Source organism: Ambystoma mexicanum, chromosome 6q (assembly GCF_040938575.1).
Source record: "Ambystoma mexicanum isolate Mex_15411 chromosome 6q, UKY_AmexF1_1, whole genome shotgun sequence".
Classification (NCBI taxonomy): Eukaryota; Metazoa; Chordata; class Amphibia; order Caudata; family Ambystomatidae; genus Ambystoma; species Ambystoma mexicanum.
The window spans coordinates 546,077,182-546,101,743 of NC_090937.1; positions in this window are offsets into that span (position 1 = coordinate 546,077,182).

Below are 24,562 nucleotides of genomic sequence, written 5' to 3' on the forward strand. Positions count from 1 at the left end.
TTCTAAATCAGCATCATAAATATGCGCCACACTTATGTCTCTGGAAATGCAAGATGTGACGTTATAGCTCATTATGTATGTCTTGTGTTACAGTCAATGTGTAAGACAGTCACATCACTATCATGGCCTCATTTTGGAACCTTTTCTTTCCACAAAAGCATGTGAATATGTGTTGTTCCTATATATTGGTACTGTTTTCTCCCAAAATAGTGTTTTACTTCTTTAAGTCAACCTTTTGTTACAGATTAAATGCAACATTGCAATAACATGGTGGTGGAAGTAATGTGAAAAATGTATAGGATCTGCAGATCAGAGTTCTCCTGTGCTTTTTAAAGTCTCTTAGGGGCTAATTCATGGAATTATTTGCACCGAAAAACAGGGATTTGTGTGCCATTCTGCCCGCAAATCCCCATGTGTTAATCAAGGATTTGCGGGCAGAATAGCGCACGAATCGCCGTTTTCGGCGCAAATAATTCCATGAATAAGCCCTTAGTCTCTTCCTTCTTTAATTGGATTTTCAGTGTGTAGGAAGTCATGTATATCACCAGAAGTATATTCACAACAATGAGTATGACAAACCATGTGGGGGCCCATAAATTGCTGAACATGCAACAAGCATCAGCGTGAAGTCAGAACCAGTATTCTTTTGTGTGAAGCATAACTGCCAAGATACTTGACTCCAATACTTCATCTCTGTCGTCCATCTTTTTTGAAGAAGTTCACTAGCTGACATATTAGTAAAGACGTTTCCAGTTTCTAGTGCATGAGCAAATCTGTAGCTGGGATTTGCTAGTTCACTTTCAAATAAAAGTTGGAAAATGTATTCAATGTTTTGACAGAATCTTGGATCTGCAGAGTACATTCTAAGAGAACGGTTCTATAATGCACTGATTTTCAAAGATCTGTCCCATGTCTCCCTCCTCTTCTTGTAGGGAATAGTAGTGGGAAACAGTGAGCTTCTAATCACTTTTCCCATGCACTCATTGGAGTCCATTTTGTCCTGAAACATTTGGTATACTTCTAAAGTATATTTCATACTATCTCTTGAATGTAGTCGGTGGATTGGCTATTGGCCAAGCATGTTATCCATATCGTTAAGCTCAAGACGTGAAAACTGACCAGATTCTGGTGTGTCTTCATGTATTTTTGCTGTTTTTTTTACTTGATCGACCTTTATGTCTTTGAGATATTTAGGGGGTAATTCATAGAATTCAGTGCACAAGTGGAGCATGCGGCTGGCGCACAGGGTGCGCATGCGACAGTCTGCGCCGCGGCGTGTGCCAAAATCCATTTCCGCACACAGCGTATTCATGGATTTTAACATCCATTACCAGCCGTGGCGTAGAGTGGCGAAGCGACCCTGCAGCAGCGCCAGTTACGCCCCCAACCTCTCCCCGTGCGCCATGTACAGCGCACAAATCCCGTATATGGTGCACAGGCCCCCAACCAAGAAAACGCCTGTAAAACTCCCTGCGAACCCCTCCGAATACACGTACCTCGCTGCGCAGGAAGTTTAACACGCGATTGGCCCTGTGCGAGCGGGGTACATGTATTATTGGGGTGTGCGGGAAGTTTTACACGCAATTGGCCGTGTACGAGCGGGGTACGTGTATTACTGGGGTGCCCGGGAAGTTTCACACGCGATTGGGCCTGTGTGAGCAGGGTACGTGCATTTCAGGGGTTCGTGGGAAGTTTCACACGCGATTGGCCCTGTGCGAGCGGGGTACGTGTATTACTGGGGTGCGTGGTAAGTTTTACACGCAATTGGCCGTGTACGAGCGGGGTACGTGTATTACTGGGGTGCCCGGGAAGTTTCACACGCGATTGGGCCTGTGCGAGCAGGGTATGTGTATTTCGGGAGTGCGTGGGAAGTTTCACATGCGATTGGCCCTGTGCGAGCGGGGTACGTGTATTACTGGGGTGCGCGGGAAGTTTCACACGCGATTGGGTCTGTGCGAGCAGGGTATGTGCATTTCGGGGGTGTGCGGGAATTTTCACACCCGATTGCCCTGTGCGAGCGGGGTACGTGTATTACTGGGGTGCGCGGGAAGTTCCACACGCGATTGGCCCTGTGCAAGCGGGGTACGTGTATTACTGGGGTGCGCAGGAAGTTTCACTCGCAATTGGCCCTGTGCAAGCAGGGTACGTGTATTTCGGGGGTGCGCGGGAAGTTTCACACGCGATTGGCCCTGTGCAAGCAGGGTACGTGTATTACTGGGGTGCGCATGAAGTTTCACACGCGATTGGCCCTCTGCGAGCGGGGTACGTGTATTACTGGGGTGCGCAGGAAGTTTCACACGCGATTGGGCCTGTGCGAGCAGGGTACTTGTATTTCGGGGGTGCGTGGGAAGTTTCACATGCGATTGGCCCTGTGCGAGCGGGGTACGTGTATTACTGGGGTGCGCAGGAAGTTTCACACGCGATTGGGCCTGTGCGAGCAGGGTACGTTTATTTTGGGTGTGCGCTGGGATTTTCACACGCGATTGGCCCTGTGCGAGCGGGGTACGTGTATTACTGGGGTGCGCAGGAAGTTTCACACGCGATTGGCCCTGTGCGAGCGGGGTACGTGTATTACTGGGGTGCGTGGGAAGTTTCACACGCGATTGGCCCTGTGCGAGCGGGGTACGTGTATTACTGGGGTGCGCGGGAAGTTTCACATGCGATTGGGGCTGTGCGAGCAGGATACATGTATTTCGGGGGTGCGTGGGAAGTTTCACACGCGATTGGCCCTGTGCGAGCGGGGTACGTGTTTAACTGGGGTGCGCGGGAAGTTTCACACGCGATTGGGCCTGTGCAAGCAGGGTATGTGTATTTCGGGGGTGTGCAGGAATTTTCACACGCGATTGGCCCTGTGCGAGCGGGGAACGTGTATTACTGGGGTGCGCGGGAAGTTTCACACATGATTGGCCCTGTGTGAGCAGGGCAAGTGTATTTCCGGGGTACACGGGAAGTATCACACGCGATTTCGCTGTCAGAGCAGTGTACGTATATCCAGTGGGGTGCGCGGGGAGGCCCAAAAGTGAATTGGCAGTGTGGGTCCTCCCAGGTGTGCCCTCTACCCCCCCCCACGGCACCTGCAGGCAACCCACACCACAGGGAACTACCCTGCACCCCTGGTCATGTCCCGCACGCAGCCCATCCATGTTAGGCATGCCCCCCAGCCAGCCTACATGTCACCTTCCACTAGTGATCACCAACCCATGTCCCCCAGCACACCCACCCCCCAGCAGTGATGGGCACCTGCCAGCAGGCCCCGACTCATGTCCCCCAGCACCCCCGTCCACCCAGCAGTGATGGGCACCTGCCAGCAGGCCCCGACTCATGTCCCCCAGCACCCCCACCCTCCAGCAGTGGGCCTCAGGCCCCAACTCATGTCCCCAGCACCCCCACCCACCCAGCAGTGAGGGGCACCTGCCAGCAGGCCCTGACCCATGTCCCCCAGCACCCCCACCCCCCAGCAGGGAGCTCAGGCCCTGACTCATGTCCCCCAGCACCCCCACCCCCCAGCAGTCAGCCTCAGGCCCAGACACATGTCCCCCAGCACCCCCACCCCCCAGCAGTGATGGGCACCTGCCAGCAGGCCCCGACTCATATCCCCCAGCACCCAAACCCCCCAGCAGTGAGTCTCAGGCCCAGACTCATGTCCCCCAGCAACCCCACCCCCCAGCAGTGATGGGCGCCTGCCGGCAGGCCCCGACTCATGTCCCCCAGCAACCCCACCCCCCAGCAGTGATGGGCACCTGCCAGCAGGCCCCGACTCATGTCCCCCAGCACCACCACGCTCCCAGCAGTGAGGGGCACCTGCCAGCAGGCCCCGACTCATGTCCCCCAGCAACCCCACCCCCCCAGCAGTGAGATTCAGGCCCGACTCATGTCCCAACAAACAACATGTCCTAACAAAACAGACCCATGTCCCTAAAGCCAACCATAATCTCCCTTTCCCCCAATCCAAGCATGCAACCATCCACAGAATCCACTCCCAAATTACCCATGCCATGATAGTTGAAATGAACCACCATGCCCATGCAGGAATGGACAACGTAGCCACACAGTGGCAACACGTGACTGAGGAAATGTTCAATAAGACATGCACAAAACCAATTACAGAACACAACACCAATTCTGAAGTAATAAAAAATGTATTAAAAACATAAAGAACTGACTTGGAGGAATAGTAAAATGAGAATCAATGTACAATGACCGATGTAGAAAAAAAATATTGTAAATCCAATGAAGTTAAAAAAAAAGAAAAATCACGTAGAATAAAAAAGTGGTCCATTGCCAATGTCCATAATAAAAACATAATCCAAAAAAAACAAAAAACATTGAGCCATGGGAATACAGAAAAAGAAAGTATGTACAACTCTGCAACTATATACAATGTAAGTCCAAATGGTCCATGATCCACAAACAAAAGGAACCTACAAAAAAGTCCTATGAAGAAAAAACTATATACACACGAAGTGGAGCAATGTCCATTTACTCCAAATTGAAAGAAAAACAAAGGAAACCTAACACTATCTAACTATATACAATGGCGGCGGGTAAGTCCTGCGGCTCACTCTGTGATGTCCCGGGCCAGGACATCATCGAACTCCATGTCGATGTCCAGGAGGCGGGCCTCTGCCCTTGCCCCGAGGTCTCGCAGGGATGCACTCATGGCCTGTTCCAACTCCCTGCAAGTTGCCTCGAGGCACTCTGCCTGCCTCAACACCCGACGCATGGAAAACTCCGCTCTGACCATGGTGAGCCGTGCCTCTTCCGCCCGCCGCTCCGCATTTATGCACTGGCCCAACCGCAGCCACACGGAAGACACTCCCATTCCAGGGTTCTCCTGCCCTCTGGCCGATGCCTGCCCCTCTGATGTCGATGGCCCCGAGCCATCATTGATCCCACCTAGAGCCTGCTGCTTTTGCTGCTGTCCATGTGCCCTGTCCGATGCCTGCACATCCTCCATCTGCTGGACTCCAGTTGTTGGGGTGTCCGCCCCTGCTGGACCGCCGACTCCTGACTGTGGTAGGGATGGGATCTCCACCAAGCTGGCTGTGTTGGTCAGGCCAGGTCCACAGGGGGCCTTGGTGGAATCTGCCTGGAAGACGGCAGGGAGGACGACTGGCGCATAGTCTCCACAGAGGAGGAGAGGTCCGCCAGAGTGTGCGACACATGTAGGAACCCACCGACCAGGGCCCCTCCCAACAGTGCCACGTCGCGACGCTGCTGTTCATGATGGCGTGGGTGCTCCGCCCAGGAAGCATGCACGTCATCACGAATGTCACGCGTGCACAATGCGACACCAACCAGGACGAAGCCCATACGGTCGTGGGACCCCTTGTCCGCAGGTAGTGGAGAGGCAGATGACGTGGCACTCCACCCTACCTGCGGACGGGCCTGGGACGGGGCATCCCTGCTGCTGCATGGTGGTGCAGTCACACGGTCAAGGACAGCGACATGCACAGGCCCCTCCGCGGTGACCTGTGCTGCCTCCTGACCCTGGCCCTGGACTGCACCACTTGCACCAGTGGTACTACCCCCACCAGGCCTCATGTGTGGCTCAGTAGCGGGCTCTTCCTCCTCTGTGGAGACCACCAACCGGGATGTCTCCACACTGTCTTCCGCCATTGCAGGCCCCTGTGAGGGCTCACCTGGCCCTTCCGCTACAGCGGTAGTGGCCGACGCGGCACCAGCCCCCTCGTTCCCGGATGTTGGCAATTCCTGGGACGGTGGCTGGGCCTTGCGTTGCCACCCGGTGGAGGCACCCCGCCGCTTGGATCCACAGCGCCGTCTCCGCCCTCTTCTTCACTTCACGCTGCGTAGAGGGAGACATAGAACACAAGCATCAGGGTACAGTACAATAATCCCCTAGACAGGAAGCAATAACACATGAGTGGCACTGTCAAATGTCACTTCCATCCTGTCCCTCCACAGCACATGGGGGAATGCACGCAACACACATGCAGAAACAGTCCCGGCGCCTACAATCACATCAGCATCCATGTACAAGGGCCTCTGTTAACCAAAATGTTGCCTTCAAACTCACAGGCATCATGGCTCACACTGATCCCATGCATACACATCACCGGAGGGTCATGCATCATGACTTGCACACCACAGACACAGTGGATAGTCACAGTGGATACAACGGTGGCGGCACTGCATGAGTGAATCTACACATCATCACAGACATGTGTCATGCATCCATGGTGTTTCAAAGTCACACACACACACACTTCTCAGACACACACACATGTGTACCATACATGTACATGACAGCAACACCCATCCCTCACACCCCCTCCATGTCCAAGAACAGAGACTGGCCTGCTTGCATGTGTGCATTTCGCATACAGCTCCCTATGTTGCATTGGAACACATGCACCATCCATGTGGTTCACACATTACTGGTCTGACATGCATGACCATGATGTCCCTGCAAACACACATCCATACATGGCCTATGTCACACATACAGGCAAGTATCAGACTACCAGCACACTGCAACATGCCCTGTCTCACACAGCAATGCTTGGCCACTTACCGCTCAACTCCAGACGGGTCTGCCTCTGAAGGATCTGGGTGTGGAGCGCTGGGGCTATGTGTTCCAGGACCCTCATTTGGATGTTGCTCATGCTGCCCCGGCCCCCCTCCGCAAGGCGCCGGGCCTTGTAGAGGGTCCTGGACCTCAAGTCCTCCCAGCGCTTCTTGACGTGCTTAATGTTGCGGGTTGCCACCTCCTCCACGTTGATGGAAACCACTGCGTCCTCCCAGATCCTCGACCGTCCTTCCTTGTTGGCGCGTGATGCTCCGAAGAGGGCATCATAATGCCCCAGCACATGCTCCACCAGGACACCAACTTCCTTCTCACTGAAGCTGGTGGCCCTCTGCCTCTCTGACTGGGGGTCGCCAGTGGTCTCAGATGGTGTTTGCCCGACATGGCGACCCCCGAGGCAGGCGTGGGTGGGCAACTGGGTCCTGGGGCTGGGCTGTGGAGTGATGGTATCCCAGCTCGGGGCTCTTGGAGGCAGGAATATGGCCTTTTGGGCAGGAGAGTGGTCTTCCGTGTGTATTCGCGTGGCCAGCTTGATTCGGAGTGATTTGGCACGTGAAAAAATTGCACATCAGCGTGTAATTCGAGGAAAGGCCCTTAGCGCGTAAGCACGTCTGTGACACGTCTGCATGTGAATGCGTGTAATCCGAGGAAAGAGCCTACTCGTGTAAGTGATGCGACACGTGTGGGCATTTCCCTCAGCACGGGTTAAAGGTGAGCAGGGCCAGCAGTTCGCTGTACGTGCCTTTCGTGGAGACCGTGGAGACCGACGTGTGTTGCTACTTCGTGTTGTTTTGTGCGCCATCACAACTTCACAGCGGATCAAGGACGTATCTCTTCTTTTGGCAGGGTGTATTGGCTACGCGTGTTTTTCATTATCACGCTAGTCAGACGGTGAGTCGCGCATGCTATTTTTCCCACTGCGGGTGCCCCTGTGTATCGCACCCGTTTTCGAGGTCATAGTAGCCTGCGTGTCCCACGAGTACACATTTTTCGTGTTACTGGGTGCCACCTCGTACTGTGGGAGGTTGATTCCACGCACGTAGGCTGCAGGGTTGCATGCACAGTTTTACTGCAGTTTTGGGGTGCCTGAGTGTTGCGTGACCCATCACTACATCATCGGGGTCACATACAGCCTTGCAGGTGAGGGGGGCTGTTAACATCTTGCATCCCACCCCCTTCACCCCAATTGCCCAGGACAATTGTGGTGTACACCTCCCATTGGCACTCCTACATCTGTGCCGGCACTACTCCATCTGTGCCATGGTTGGGAGGCCACCATAGGTGAGGGGCGCCTCAGCTGGGCGTCCTCCTCGTGGCGGGCGTGGTCAGGGACGGGGCCAGGGTGACCAAGGAGTAGGGGGACTCCAGGGTGTCCAGGGTGGCCGCAGAGGGGGAAGAGGCAGGGGTGCGCCACTTGAGCACGATGTTGTGCCATGTGTCGGTGCAGTCATGCCACCACCCCCTGTGGTTCTGGGAGATGCAGCTTCTGCATCTGGCACTGGCGCCCGTGTGTCAGTCTGTTTCATTGACTGCCACGGGCTCAAGGGTAGTTGTAGCTGCAGGTGCAGCTGTGGACACCACCCAGGCTCAGGGTCTGCCAGCGCAGGCTGCGTTGGCACTTGAAGAGCCCTTGGAGGATTTCCAACAGGCCAGGAGGGAAACTGTAGGTGCACGCAGGGCTGCCCTGACCAAGACACGTGTCCCTGGGGGAGTAAGTGCATCTGCTGCCCGAACAGCCGGGTGTTGGCAAGTGCAGGGGCAGATGCAGCCAACAACACCCCGGGACAGTCACGGTGAATGACCCTGCCACAGCGGATGTTGCTGTGCAGGGTCCATTAGAGGGCACCCAGCTGCCACTGGCGCAAGTCAGGCCATTGGTCGTCCCTCCACCTGCCACTCCCTTGGCTCAATCCACCGGTGCAACTGGCCATAGTAATCAGGGCGGCATTTGCCAGCCAGGGTCTACGCCACAATCCAAGAGGAGGAAGGTTGCACATGCAGCACAGGCTGGGACCTCACACACAGCCACGACCTCCAGCACGTCGAGGAAGTAGCCTTTCTGCAACCAGGATCTGGACTACCTCGTGGACTACATGCTGGGCCACAGCCGTGACATGCCAGTGGGTTCTAATTGTCTGACTACGGCTGACCACCATGACACCCACTGGAAGCAAGTTGCAGAACATGTGAGTGCATTCGGCCATGAGGTGCGCACGGCGCAAGAGTGCAAAAAGCCTTGGAATTACCTCAAACGCTGCGCTAAGGCTAAGCGTGCCTCAAATTACAACTTGACTCTGGGCCTGCACCTGAGGAGGAAGACCTCACTCCGCATGAGTCACTCGTTGCCGAGTTCATAACATCTGAATCGGTCGAAGGAGTGGGAAAGATGCCGGACTTTGATGCCCAGTCCAGTGAGTGTTGCTGCGTGATTTTTGTGGAAATGTGTGTTTTACTTGTGTGATGTGTTGTGCATGACTGCCACTACATGTCACATGTACATGGTTCTGATGTGCAAGTAATGCAATGCTTCCCTGATGCATGTCTGCTCTGCTGGATGGTGGACATGTGGAGCGGACGGGGAGTGTCCATATCACCACTATTGCACCCTACTCACATGCCGGTCACCAGGATGCCCCTAAAGTCCATGTTCCAGCTCACTGGCCCTTCTGCATGAAGCGTGGGGTGACCTTCCTCTCAACCCAGGGACTATGTCATTGCATGACTGACGTGCATGTGTCTTTTGCCTGCATGCGGGTACTCCATGTAGGCATGCTCCCTTGCCCCTCCACCCCCCCTCTGCACCCCAATTCCACCTTAGCACTGGTATGCTTCAATTTTGCCGTTGAGTATTTCCCTGTTCATGCGTCCCGTGTATATGCTAACTTCCAGCAGCCAATATGCCAGACATATTCTGTGTGGTACATCCTTTGTACTTGATGAAGGGTGTTTCACTTGGACTGTGCAGAGGTCAGATGCCCCGCAGGGACATGAGTGCCCATTCATTATCCATGTGTATTCCACTCATGCCCCTATGTGTCCTTGACTGGATGATCATTATAGTAGGAGTCCAGGAGGACCTACATCGCATGGCATTTCATCAGCCTTCCTATGTCCACTGTTGCTCAGTCCTGCGTCGCACACATATTTAGGGTGTGACAGTCTGTGTGGGTCACAGGCCTCAGCCTGTTTAATGGCCAATGACTCTGTCCAACTGGTTAAGTGTCTTCTTCACATGTGGGTGTACTCCGGAGGTTTCATCATGTGTCCTGCTTACTGTCCCATCATCATTTGCTGTGTTGTCACTTGACTCACATGATGCAGTTGATGCTAGTCTACACTGTCTGTCAATACACAGGTCTATGGTCAGCCTTTTGATACCATGGTAGGCATCCCTGCATTTGCACCTGGGGGGAGGGGTGGTTTGCTTGTAGCCATGCTGGCCATTGAATGCACATTGCAAGTGATGGCTGAAGTTGACCTTGCACTGCCTTCACATTTTTAGATACCCATCATGAAGTACTTGTACATGTAGACAGTGAGTAACGTACAAAATTGCTGCACTGCATCGACCCACTTCTGTGCAAAATGACACCATTCTACATGCCTAATCACATAAGCAGTGTCAAGTTGACCCAGCATGCATGGCAGGTTCTCTTTTGTGTGTGACATGGCTGCTTGATGTGTTTGGTGTCTGTGTGATGTCTGTGTGTGTGTGTTGTGTGCTTCTAACATGTGTAGTGAACTTTTTTCTCTCCACTTTTCGGATGATGAAGCAATGGAGCCAGAGGATGGTGTTGTCATGCCAGGCAAAGGGTTGTCATCACTACAGCAACACGGCACAAGAGGGGGTCGTGGGGTTTTAGGCAACGAAAACCCACATGTGCTACAGTCCATCTTGTCTCTGGCTGGCAATGAGTCCAGCCCTGATGACCCCTCTGACGTCCATGTCGAGTTGGATGAGCATCAGGTCCATATGTCAGGGGTGAGTGATTCTGATGTGGGCACTCCTCTGTCCGCTACACCTGCACTGAGGGGTCAGACAGTCTTGGAACCTCAGCCTGTGGTGGATCGGGACGCAGGGTCACCCTCCACACCAGTCACTGATGTGCCTGGGCCATCATGTCGACGGGGGCATGTAGTTGTGCAGCCGCGGGCGGTGCCAGCACAACGAGGACACCCATTCCTTGGGTCCCGCAGGGGTCAAGCCCAGCAACGCGGTCACCGCGCACAACCGCTGTATACTGAGTGGGAGCAAGACATGACTGCCAATTCTGAACGGCAGGGGGCAGCAATGGAGAACATCGCTGAGAGCATGGAGCGTGTGGCCCAATCCGTGCTCCCACCTGCTAGGCAGGTGCTTCTCCAGCAGCAGGCAGCACGGTCCAGGGCCCGCTCACTCAGGCTGGGCATGGCGGCCTCAGACAGGGCATGCCAGGCTGAGATGGTGTCTTTGCGTCGAGCAATTGCTACTCACACAGAGGCACACATGGAGGCCCTGAGGGAGGAGTATGCTTCCCTCAGATCCACTCTGGTGTCCTTATGATGTCCCAGAGGGAGCGGGCAGAGGAGAGGTTTGCGCATCTCGGCTGAGCTACATGCTTGCCGGGAGGTGCAACAGCTGTCCAGCCAGGCCTTGCAGGAGGAATTCTGTGTTACACGTGTTACCTTGCAAGAGGAAACACGCGTATCACGTGAGGTGCTGCATGCAGACCTACGTGTGATCGCCGCACAGAACCAGGCTCACCCATCTGGCAGACTTGCTGCCGACGAGGGGCAAGCTGCGGCTAGGCGTGGTCAGGCTCCTGTGCCATGTCCTCCTTTCCAGGAAGAGCCAGAATCGGACGACAATCTATCTCCCACATAGGTCGGGCTGTGCAGGAGTTGAGCCCATGGAGGTTTTTTTTTACCTCTACATCATTGCATGTGGGTGTTGAGCAGCCCCCTGTACCTCCCTCTTCTTGGGTGCCTCCCCCCCGGGTCATATGTGGCCATTTTTGATTTTTCTTTTAGTTTAGTTAGTTAAGTTTCTATTTGATAGTTAATTTAATTAGGTAAGTTACGTTTTTCATAGTTAGTCTAATTAGTTAATATAGTTTAAAATTGCTTGTCTATTGTGCTTTCATGTGACAGTGTTGTGCTTTGTGGCTTTTGAAAGCATCCACTGTCTGTTCCAGCTGGGCCCTTCAAGCTTGTCTTGTGCATGGGTTTGCAGCTTGGGGTCCTTGACTCACATATGCCACTCCTGCTTCCCTTATCCATGGGCTCGCAAGGATGGTTCGGTGTAACAGCCTATTACACAAGGGCTTTGGACTGTCATATGTGGCATGTCTGCTGCTGTCAAACTTGTGTTAACTCCCCTAGTGGGGATGATAGGGGTGTTATTCACCACTGTTCTTCTTTCGCTAGATTGGGGGTTTCATAATTCATGTGTACATTAATTGCTATGCATTGGGTAGTATGTTTCTTATCTTTACTGTACATGTGCTTGTTGCAATTCATGCCGTAGATAGGGTGTTCCACGCTTTGCCTGTGAAAGACGGACTGATGATGTGATTTCTGATGTACGTCTCTGACATGGTCCAGTCATGAAATGCCTGAAGAGACACACACAGATGAATTTAAAGCATTAATCATGTGTTTCATGCCCTTTCTGCAGGGGGGTGAGTTGCAGACCACCTTTGCCAGCAGACATGGGCCATTGGACGTCTGCAAGCTGGACACGTTTGGTGGTGCCGACATGCGCATGTGTGCGCAAGCAGAGGCACAGGGATTGCACTCATATATCCGAAAACAGCTGATGTGTTTCAAGGGACTCCAGGCAAGGTGAGCAGCACAGGGGGCCACAACACAACAAACCTTCCACCAGGCCAGTTGCACATGCATGCTTAGTAGCAGCACTGACGGTGAGCTTGGACAAATATTGGTGTTGAAGCGCACAATACAGCTGAGATTTGTGGGTGGACTAATGGCTAGTTGATGGGAAAGTTGTCTGGGCACCTGCAGGGGCAGTGGCACATACCCTACGGTCCATCATGGTCCATTGAGGCACTTGTATTAGCCATGTAGCGTTGCGAAACATGGAAAGAAGCATCTCACAGGGACAGACAGCAAGGGACAGACTCATGTGCAGTGCATTTCATTTCCATGTAGAATTTGACACATGCACTACCTACTTTATTTCGGTCATGGTGGAACACGACTTGTTCTGAAGTCATACCTTGCTATATGCGTCTGGCTGCTTACCAAGGGAACATTGCATGTTGTGTAAATCGTGACACATTGGTCTTCCATTTGCCACACACCCAACGGCGCCTGACTGCATTGACTGTGTATGAACCATCACAGGGGTAATGTTATGTATGGGTACGAAGCATCCACACCAGAATGTTTGTTTGTAGAGTTGTTTGTTAGTTTGGGGCATATATGGTGGTGTGTTTGTGTGTTATGGGCATGCACAGATTAATAACTGTGGCTCTCTTTGCAGCATTGAACTGCTCCTGTTACCGGACATGAGAGTGTGCAGGCAGGATGCCAGCACTCACCCCAGAGATGAGTTTCTCTTTGTCTTCCATTTGAGTCATTTGTTATTATGTGCATGATGATCAAGTTTGGTGTACTTGTGTATGTGTTAATGTGATTAGTACAGTTTTGTGCATTTCCTACTTTCCCGTGTCAATTCTACTCCCCTCTCCTTCCCCGCATTCCGGTTATCCAGTATAGCAATGCCTGTCCCGACTGCATATCCCTGACCCTCCTTCCCCACCAGGGTCGCAGAGGCCTGTGTGAGTTTGACATTGCAGGCACCCAGACCACGTTGGGGGTGGTTGAGTCGTGCCACTCCTGCGCCTGTACATGGGAGCTGTGACAGTACACATCAGTTCGTGGTGCATCATTCTGTGTTATAAACCACACCACACATGGTACACATCCTGTTGTGACATTGTTTTACTGTGCTACCTTGGTTGTTATGTCATTGTGGTAGTACTTGGGCTTTGTGACGTACTGCTACTTCAAGCCATCTATTGGAGGCTCTTCTGGTTTGTTTTGCTGCCTGCCGGCTTTTTTGCTTTCCTTATGTGTTTCCCTGCTTTGAGTTCTCTTTGATGTGGTGTTTTCGCAAGTCAAGGTGGCCTATCAGGGTGATGGACACTTTTTGCACACAAGGTGGGAGATGGTGACAAAGGGGAAGGGTGATCCTGTGGCCAGGTGAAAATCAAGGATGAAGGCTACATAACCCAGGTGCAGTTGTTCAGTGGGTCATGGCGTTTTGTTGTTGACAATTGCCTTTCCCTACAGTGTGATGCGCACCATGACATTGTAATTGCGGTATCCTATGTACATGATGTATTCTGCTGATCAATGCCTGTTCATGTGTTGTGTTTACCTTTCAGGTGTGAGGGAATAGTTGTGGCTTTCATGCTGGGGTGTACACATGGTGAATGTTCACATGTGATGTGTAGAGGAAACTGATGGTCACTTGATTGCATATTGAGTGCATGTCCCTACAGACCCACACACTCGCACTATGATCCACTACATGTACAACCACCCTTCCATGTCCACATGTACACTCTGTTTGCCTTCTGGTGCCCACTGTGTCCCTGCAGCACATGATCTATGACCAATTGTGGATCCTGTCCATGCGTAATTTGCTTTTTGATGTAGTTTGTCACTTAGATGTGATGCTCAGGGCGTGCGTCACACACAATGGCTGTTCACTATGCTGTGCGCTGAGCAGTGTGTTGCAGGAGGTGGGCACGGCACACAGAAGCTGCAGTGTTGATTTTGCAATGCACAATGTGCATGTAGACAGGCATTCATTGTTATGTTACAACTACAACTGTTGGAATGCATTTGGGTATGACTTCTTTTGGGTGGGAGGTTGTTGGTCAGTCATTTCATCTGATTCCATGTCAGGCATCATTGTCTGATGCCACTTTACATTTTTCACATGTCAATGTGTACCTTATTGGTACTGTGTTGGTGTATAGCTATTGCTTGCCATGTCATGTTGTGGTTTGGGAGGGTTTGGGTGACATACCAGTGATAGTCATGGCCAGTTTTGCAGGTCTGTGTGATTCACACCTTGCATGTGTGCCTTTTGCTCACACAGGATTGCTTATGTTTAAGTAGCTAGGGATGCACACAATGTGGAACTTCCATGCCAACATTTACAGGGTGGTAAGGTTGTGACAGTTGACTGTCTCTTTGTCATCATCGATTGTCACCTGGTATGTGCCAGGCCTGTGTGGACTCCGCAGGGGTGGGAGTTTAGGTGAAAAATGTGGCCACAAGCTGGGTCCGGGCTTCCTCGCCACATGCCGTGTCCCCTCCCATGGGCAGCGCCTGTGCCTGTGGTTGGGGATGTGGGGGCACCACCAAGTCCACCGGTACGCCCTGCCATGTTGCAACATTGTGCAGGACACATGCTGCCACAATGATCCTGCACACTACTGGGGGTGCATAGAGTAGCTGCCCGCCAGAGCCGTCAAGGGAGCAGAAGCGTGACTTGAGCACTCCGGATGTGCACTCCACTATGGCCCTGGTTGCAATATGGGGAGCGTTGTATCTTACCTGGGGTGGTGTGGTGGGGTTCCGGATTGGCGTCATCATGTGGTTGCTCAGAGGGTAGGCACTGTCCCCTGGAGAGGTGATGATGGTTGTGATTATTGGGGTTTGTGTATTTGTGTGTGTGTGTGACATGCATACATGTGCACAGGCATTTGTACTCACCTAGTGTTAGACGTTCCTCTGCACACCAGAACACTGCTAACATCTCCACAACACCTTCCCCGGGTTCCCACACTACTCCCTCCAGGGTTCGAGACTCACGTGATGTGGTTACCCCAAAGGACCGAAAGCTCTGTACCAGGTACAATGTACGTGCCCGGTTGCAGCCCTTCCTGCATTGGCAGTTGCCATGGAGAACATACAGCAGAAGGGGCGGCGGAACACCTACGCATAGATCATTCATTTGCTCACGTGATTCAGAGTGGCGTTTCCCACGTGACCATGGTGGACGTCACATGACTCAGAAGCGCACAGTATATAAAGCTTAATGCACGGAGCACTCACCACTTCTCAGCTGTCTTTCGACTCTGTTTGGCGCTACGTTTGATATACTCTGTTGGTTTACCTTGATCTTGGATATTTCACCTGGACTCCTTCGGATTACCCTTTTGTACCTTTGCTTGGAACTGTTTACCCATTGCTGAACCTCGACCCGTCCCTCACCTGTCTTCGGATCATCCCTTGGTACTTTGTTGGACTTCTACGCCATTGCCCTTTGGGAACTCAAACTACGTCTTCAGCTCAACAGGTGGGCTATCCTGTGTCCACGCTTGACTCCGTTCCCTGTTGTTCTGGGGACCGCCTCTCATCTGAGTCTCGCACCTTATTCACTAGGTTTCCCGGGCTTTCCAATCACCGGATAGGTAAGATTATTCAGATCCTCTGATTCTTGTGTTATATTGTATTTGCCTGGTACTTAACCTCGTTCTTTCTGCAGCAGCATCGGTGTTCCAGAGGTTCCGTGGATCCGGGAAGTAACATCTCCCACCTGTGGCTCCAAAGGTCGCACAGCGGGGTTCTTTTGGTTCCCCTGTGCGTCACTTGGGGACAGAGGTCTCAACGGTCTACACGACACTCAAGTCAGAACAGACTGAGAAGCCGTATAGTCGTGTTGGATAATGCAGGGGTCCACGGAAGAACCCATAGCTGCTTTAGTTCAGGCAATTACAGTATTGAGGGCAGATATGGCCGCCGCAAACACGGTGATTCACCAAAGGCTAGATTCCATACAGAGTGTCCAGCATTCCCTCCCTGCAGACTCTGAATTCGGGGATGCTCCCACTCCAGCCACACCTCCTCCATTGGCAAGTACCCCAGCTCCAACCCCGGTGGTCCTTCCAGCCCCTTCTCCCTTGGCCGCTCCTGAACATTATCAAGGCGACCCCAAGAAGTTCAGGACCTTCATCAATCAGTGCAAGTTACACTTCCTGTGTAGACCTGTGGCCTTTCCTAATTCCACTGCTAAAGCGGACTTTACCCTTTCCCACCTGGCCGGGAACGGCTGCCGCTTGGGCTAATCCTTTACTGGAGAACAATAGCCCGGTTCTCTATGATTTTGATTTGTTAGTTACCGAGATGTCCCGAGTCTTCGACACCCGACACAAGGCACAATCTAGGGATTTGGAGTTGTTAGAACTAACCCAGGGTAGAGGGACCTTGATAGACTACATCACCCGCTTCAACCAATTGGTCGCCGAGACATCATGGCCAGAAAGCAAGCGGGCAGTCATATTCTATAGAGGGTTGAATAATCCAGTGAAAGATGCCTGAGCCGTGATCCCTACCGTGCCCACTCAGTATCAAGAACTAGTGGATCTTGCCCTACAGGTAGATGCATGTCGCTCAGAGTGCAGGGCTGAGTTGGGTTTGTCTCATCCTACAGCTGTCAGTACTCCCGCCTCCAGCATTGAGGAACCTATGCAAGTGGGAGGTTTACGTAGTCCTATCACGACATCTGAGAGAGAACGTAGGAGGGTGGATAATGCATGCTTTTATTTGGCACCACGGGACATTATGTTAAGGAATGCCCTCGACGTCCCAAGAAGTCCCAGCTTTTTCGGACAGCTCGACCTTAGATCCGGAGACCAGGTCGAGCTTCCGGTCCTCATCTCCGGGTGCCACTCCTGCTTTTGCTCGTGTCCAGCCCATCTTTGTACAGGCCACTCTTTGTCCTTCTGCGGGTATCTCTCATGCAGTCACGATCATCATTGACTCAGGTGCCACGGGGAACTACATAGACATTGCTTTAGCCCATTCTCTCAATCTACCTTTAGTGGTGAAAACCCGACCTGAACCGGTCCAGGCCGTAGATGGCACTGTCCTATTCTCTGGTCCCGTTAGACACCAAACTGCTCCTCTATTATTGACTATACAAGAAATTCACACAGAGAAGCTAAGTTTTGACTTGATCACCACACCCCAGTTCGGTATCATATTAGGAATACCATGGTTGCGTGAACACAATCCTCTGATTAATTGGCAAACAGGCACGGTTCTCTTTGAGTCGGATATCTGCCAGAACTTTTGTCTCCCAACCCATCTAGAAACAGATACTCCGTCACGAGCTTTGGGAGCTCTTGCTCAGCTCACATTGAATGATGGTGGATCAGCGGTTGTGAATTCCCATACCGTCGGAGGGGTAGTTACCGGGATTCCCTCTGAGTACAAAGCATTCGATTCAGTTTTCGATCGCGCTTCTTCCGAGGTGCTTCCTCCACACAGATCATATGACTGCCCGATTGAACTAATCCCGGACTCTACCGTTCCTTCGGGCAGGATCTATTCTCTGTCCCCCTCAGAAGAACAAGCTCTGAAACAGTATGTCCAGAACGCCTTACGACTAGGACACATCCGCCCCTCTTCTTCACCAGCTGCAAGCCCTATATTTTTTGTACCGAAGAAAGAGGGGGACTTACGTCCTTGTGTGGATTACCGACGCCTTAACGCCATCACGAAAAAGGGCAGATATCCAATCCCTTTGATCACCCTCCTCCTGGACTGCTTATCCCATGCCTCCATTTTTACCAAGCTGGACCTTCGGGGCGCATACAATCTAGTGCGCGTCCGCGAGGGCGATGAGTGGAAAACTGCCTTTTGCACCCGTTACGGGTTGTATGAATATCTAGTCATGCCCTTCGGCCTATGCAACGCCCCGGCAACATTCCAGCTTTTTATGAATGACATTATCAGGGACATTCTGGATGTATACATGGTTGTTTATCTGGACGACATCTTGATCTTTTCACGGAATCTTGATGACCATGTACAGCATGTTCGGGAGGTCTTATCCCATCTGAGGGAACATTCGCTGTCTGCCAAACCCGAGAAATGTCAGTTCCATAAAACGTCTGTTGAGTTTCTGGGCTTCCACATTACCCCTGGGGCACTATCCATGAACGAATCCAAGGTTAATGTGGTCTTAGATTGGCCGATTCCTCAGACACTCAAGGCCTTTCAGGCCTTTTTGGGCTTCGCCAACTTTTACAGGCGCTTTATTTCGTCCTTTTCTACAATTGTGGCCCCACTTACGGCTCTGACTAGCCCTCAAGTACCCTATCAGTGGCGAAAGGAACATCTGGAATCCTTTGAGGCTCTGAAGACCGCTTTCACCACCGCACCAATTCATCAGCACCCCAATCCCGAACTTCCATTCATAGTCGAGGCGGACGCCTCTTCTTTTGCCCTCGGTGAGATGTTGTCTCAGACATGTCCTACGACGGGCAAGTTGCACCCGGTGGCATACCACTCCCGTAAGTTTTCCAGTACTGAGACCCATTATACTGTAACGGAGAAGGAACTTCTGGCTGTCATGGACACCTTTCGTGTCTGGCGCCTTCATCTCCTGTGGGCTAAGCATCCAATCACTGTCTACTCCGATCATCAGAACCTACAGGATCTGGCCTCCCTAAAGTGCATCAACAGCAGACAATTCCGGTGGCATCTATTCTTTTCCGCCTTTGATTTTCACATCACTCATCGTCCTGGGATCACTCATGGAAAAGCGGACGCCTTGTCACGCTCTCCGGGTGGAGTCTCGTTGCCAACCTTCCCCGATACTGTTCTAGGTAAGAGTCATGTGATTTGTCTCTGCACTCCCTCTCTATCATTGTTGGATTCTGTGTGAGCATGGACGAGCAGTCATTCTGACCAACTGCGGGATTGGGATCCCGTATATTGTGATGGTTTACCTTTCGTGCATGATCGCTTGTTTCTCCCCACGCCTGACACCCGTAACCTGGCCCTTGAATGGTCTCATGATGCCCCCTTTAATGCCCATCCCGGCCAGGAACGTACCATGGATCTCCTAAAGCGCTGGTGCTGGTGGCCCTCTATAAAGCACGACGTGGAATGCTATGTCAACTTTTGTTCTGTCTGCGCTCAGGCCAAACATCGAAGAGGTCGTCCAATCGGCCTGCTGCTTCCGCTACCAGTACCCCCAAGACCTTGGCACACACTGACTATGGATTTCGTGACCGATCTCCCCAAGGTGCAGGGTTTTGATACCATCTGGGTGGAGGTGGATACATTCACAAAAATGGCTTGCTTTGTTCCTTGTAAGGGGATCCCTTCAGCACCGGTCCTGGCTGAGTTGTTTTTTGAATCTGTGTTCGCGTTGTTTGGGCTTCCTTCTGTCATTATCTCTGATCGTGGGTCGCAGTTCACCTCTCGTTTTTGGAGAGCTTTGACTAAGCTGCTTGGCATCGATACCAGGTATTCCTCGGCCTATCACCCCGAGACTGATGGGCAGACTGAAAGGACGAATCAATCTATGGAGCAGTATCTCCGGTGCCTTATCTTGCAGCAGCAGTCCTCCTGGCTGAGTGCTTTACGGCTTGCCGAGTTCGCATACAATAACGCGGCTGACTCTGCTACAGGTTTTTCTCCTTTCTACGCCCTCTATGGCCAACACCCCAAGGTCTTGCCTGTCCCTGACGCCTCTGTCTCTTTGAATCCTGCGGCTACGGCTTGTCTTAGGGATCTGTCTGCTGTTCATGCTCGTACTCTGGTCCACCTTACTGAAGCAAAGGCCTCTATGAAGTCCCGTGCTGATGGCAAGCGCTTGGCTGCTCCTCCCCTTGCGGTGGATTCTAAGGTGTGGTTGTCTTCCCGTCACCTTCGTCTGGTTGGTTGTCGGAAACTTCTGCCTCGCTTTGTTGGCCCGTATGTGATCTCTCAGGTTGTGAATCCAGTGGCTTTTCGTTTGGTTCTCCCGAACTCTTGGCGTATCCATCCTGTTTTTCATGTCTCTCTCCTCAAGCCCTGCCCTGATTCCTCCCGTCTTCGGGCCCCAGCAGCCCCGGTGTCCCTGGCCTCCCCTGATGTCTTTGAAGTGTCAGATATTTTGGGTTCCCGTTGGTTTAGGGGTGGGCTCCAGTATTTGGTGGATTGGAAGGGTTATGGCCCAGAGGAGCGCTCTTGGGTTTCCGCCCTGGACGTTAACGTTCCTCGGTTGGTGGCCCGGTTCCATAGGGATCACCCGTCCTGCCCATGGGGTCGTGGGCCGTTTGGGGGGGCCATGTTAGACGTTCCTCTGCACACCAGAATACTGCTAACATCTCCACAACACCTTCCCCGGGTTCCCACACTACTCCCTCCAGGGTTCGAGACTCACGTGATGTGGTTACCCCAAAGGACCGAAAGCTCTGTACCAGGTACAATGTATGTGCCCGGTTGCAGCCCTTCCTGCATTGGCAGTTGCCATGGAGAACATACAGCAGAAGGGGCGGCGGAACACCTCCGCATAGATCATTCATTTGCTCACGTGATTCAGAGCGGCGTTTCCCACGTGACCATGGTGGACGGAGCACTCACCGCTTCTCAGCTGTCTTTCGACTCTGTTTGGCGCTACGTTTGATATACTCTGTTGGTTTACCTTGATCTTGGATATTTCACCTGGACTCCTTCGGATTACCCTTTTGTACCTTTGCTTGGAACTGTTTACCCATTGCTGAACCTCGACCCGTCCCTCACCTGTCTTTGGATCATCCCTTGGTACTTTGTTGGACTTCTACGCCATTGCCCTTTGGGAACTCAAACTACCTCTTCAGCTCAACAGGTGTGTTATATTGTATTTGCCTGGTACTTAACCTCGTTCTTTCTGCAGCAGCATCGGTGTTCCAGAGGTTCCGTGGATCCGGGAAGTAACATCTCCCACCTGTGGCTCCAAAGGTTGCACAGCGGGGTTCTTTTGGTTCCCCTGTGCGTCACTTGGGGACAGAGGTCTCAATGGTCTACACGACACTCAAGTCAGAACACCTAGGAGCCATGTGTCGCCATGCTGCCCAGCTTCGAGGGCCCGGCTCATGGCGGACATTCTGTATATGAAATTGTCATGGGTGGAGCCAGGGTAGTTTGCATAAACAGAGGTGATGATTCCCTTTCCATCGTATACCACCTGCATGTTGATGGAATGCCATTGCTTGCGGTTTCGGTAGATGTGCTCAGTAGCCCTAGGTGGATGTAGGGCCACATGTGTGCAATCTATGGCACCAAGCACTTTGGGGAAGTGTGCCACCCTGTAAAAGTCCTGGACAACTGCCTGCCTTTCTGCAGGTGTTCTGGGCATGTATATATGCCAGCGGACTGTGGGATGCACTGTCGTGATTGCCAAGACCTGGTGTAGGCAGCGTGACTGCGTGGCCTGTGAGACCCGCCCACTATGGCAGTAGTCCACTGAAATGACCCAGTGGCCAAAAAATGCAGGACATTGAGCACCTTCTCCAAGGGGCTCAATGCTTGGAGGCAGAGTGTGGGGGGTGTAAGGTCATCCTCCCACTCCCTGACCAGGTCTAGGTTGATATGAAGTGGAAACCAATACCGGCCGTAGACCTGGTCGTCAGGCATACCAAAAAGGCTTGTCTGGGGTGAAAAAATGCGTGCCCTGGCTATTCTCCTCCTCCTGCGGCGTCGCACGATCAGTGCTGCGACAAATGTGGCATTCATCGTAGCTGTATATACTTGTTTGTTGTTTGCATGCACTTTTATACTGTGCGCGGGGACGCTTCCGCCTGCCTTCCTGTGGCGGACACGTTGACGCCTATGCGCGTCTTTTGCCATGCGCAGTTTTCCCATATCCGAATCCATGAATACGGGTTGTTCGCGTGCATGTGGGCGTTCCGTTTAGTTCCCTGCAGTACTTCCCCAGTTACACCTTCTTTTTCACGCATTATTCCCCATTCCGCGTGTTACGGCCACTGCTCCGCCCACTTTTGTTGTGTGCGCCGCGCTATGTGCGCTTTCGCTGTGCGCGTAGCGCATGCTGTTTGATGACGTGTGCGCCCGCGTGCGCCATGCACGGATTTGGCGCACAGCCAGTGGTATACACGTGCATCGCCTTCCTTGAATCGCATGCGTGCGCGTGCTCTTGCTTTCTCATGCTTGCGCCACCTTGCGCCTACTTGCGCTGGGATTTTCGGCGCACGTTTGTTCCATGAATCGGCCCCTAAATTTGTAATTTGAGAAACACCAGAGCTTCCTTAAATTTTTTAAGTCAAATAGTTGCTGCTAGGTTTGTCGCCTTTTGTTGGTACTCCAAATGAAGTGGGCTGGTTGAAATTGTGAATACAGTTCCGCTAGTCGCGGAAGCAAATTTCGTAAGATTTTGATCAGTTTCCATGCAATCCACCATTCTGCTTACCCTGCATATCAAAAAGAGCAGCGCAAAGTTTCTTGTGCCGTCTCATCTCCATCCACCCTGGGCATGCCCCGCAGGCAGCCCATCCACCCTGGGCATGCTCAGCAGGCAGCCCACACCAGAGGGGTGACTTTTTCCACGCATTTTCGCTGGCTCGAGCGGGGTACGCATATTCCGAGGGGTGCGTGGGGAATTTTCCATGCATTTTCACTGGCGCGAGCTGGGTACGCGTATTCTGAGGTGCGCGCAGGGTTTTGTCCATGCGATTGGGCAGTGTGGGCCCTCCCCATGCCCCGCAGGCAGCCCTTCACCCCTGACCATGCCCTGCAGGCAGGCCACATGTCACCATGTACTTGGTAGGCCCGACTCATGTGCCCCCACCCAAATTGACGGGCACCTGCCAGCAGGCCCCGACTCATGTCCCCCCCAACCAACCCACCCACCCCCCATTGACAGGCTCCTGCCAGCAGGCCCCGACTCATGTCCCCCCACCCGCCAGCCCACCCCCCATTGACGGGCATCTGCCAACAGGCCCCGACTCATGTCCCCCCACCCCCCATTGACGGGCACCTGTCAGCAAACCCCCGACTCTTATCCCCCCAACCACCCGCCCACCCACCTCCCAGTGACGGGCACCTGACAGCACGCCACGACTCATGTCCAACCCATCCAACCACCCCCCCAGTAACGGCAACCTGCCAGCAGGCCCCGACTCATTTCAGCCCACCCTCTCCCCATTGACGGGCACCTGCCAGCAGGCCACGACTCATGTCCCTCAGCCCACCCCCAGTAACGGCAACCTGCCAGTAGGCCCTGACTCATGTCCCCCAGCCCACCCCCAGTGACGGCAACCAGCCAGCAGGCCCGACTCATGTCATGAATGTACAACAGAGCCATACAGTGGCAACAAATGACTGAGGCAATGCTCATAGAGACATGCACAAAACCAATGAGAGTACACAACACCAATAATGAAGATATATGAAATGTATTAAAAAAACGTAATGAAATAACATAATGAAAATTCAAACTTGCAAAATAAGAAATAATGAAATAAAAAAAATAAAAAAACAGAAAAATCCAATGTAAAACAAAAATCCACAACAGGAAAAAAGAAAAGTAGTCCATTGCCAATGTCCATATAAAGTACATACATTTAAAAAAAACAAAAAAACATTGACCCGTGGGATGTCCAAAGAATGAAAGTATGTACAAGTCCGGAACTATATACAATGGAAGTCCAAAGGGTCCATGATTCCCACACAAAAGGAAACGTACTAATAAGTCCTATGAATAAAAAACTATATACATAAAGTGGAGCAAAGTCCATGAACTCCAAAAAAAAAGATAAAACAAAGGAAACCTAACCCTAAAGAACTATGTACAAAGGTGGCGGGCAAGCCCTACAGCTCACTTTTTGATGTTCCGGGCCAGGGCATCATCAAACTCCATGTCAAGGTTCCGGAGGCGGGGCTCTTCCCTGGCCTCGAGGTCTTGCAGGGATGCAGCCATGGCCTCCTCCAACTCCCTGCGAGTTGCCTCGAGGCACTCAGCCCGCCTCAATGCCCTGCGCATGGAGTTCTCTGCCCTGACCATAGTGAGCCATGCCTCCTTCGCCCGCCGCCGCTCCGCATCTATCTGCTCGCCCAACCGCTGCCACACAGAAGACACTCCCAATCCAGGGTCCTCCTGCCCTCTGGCCGATGCCTGCCCCTGTGATGTTGATGGCCCCGAGCCATCATCGCTCCCACCCTGAGCCTACTGCTGCCGTGTATGTGCCCTGCCTGTTGATGCCTGCACGTCCTCCTCTT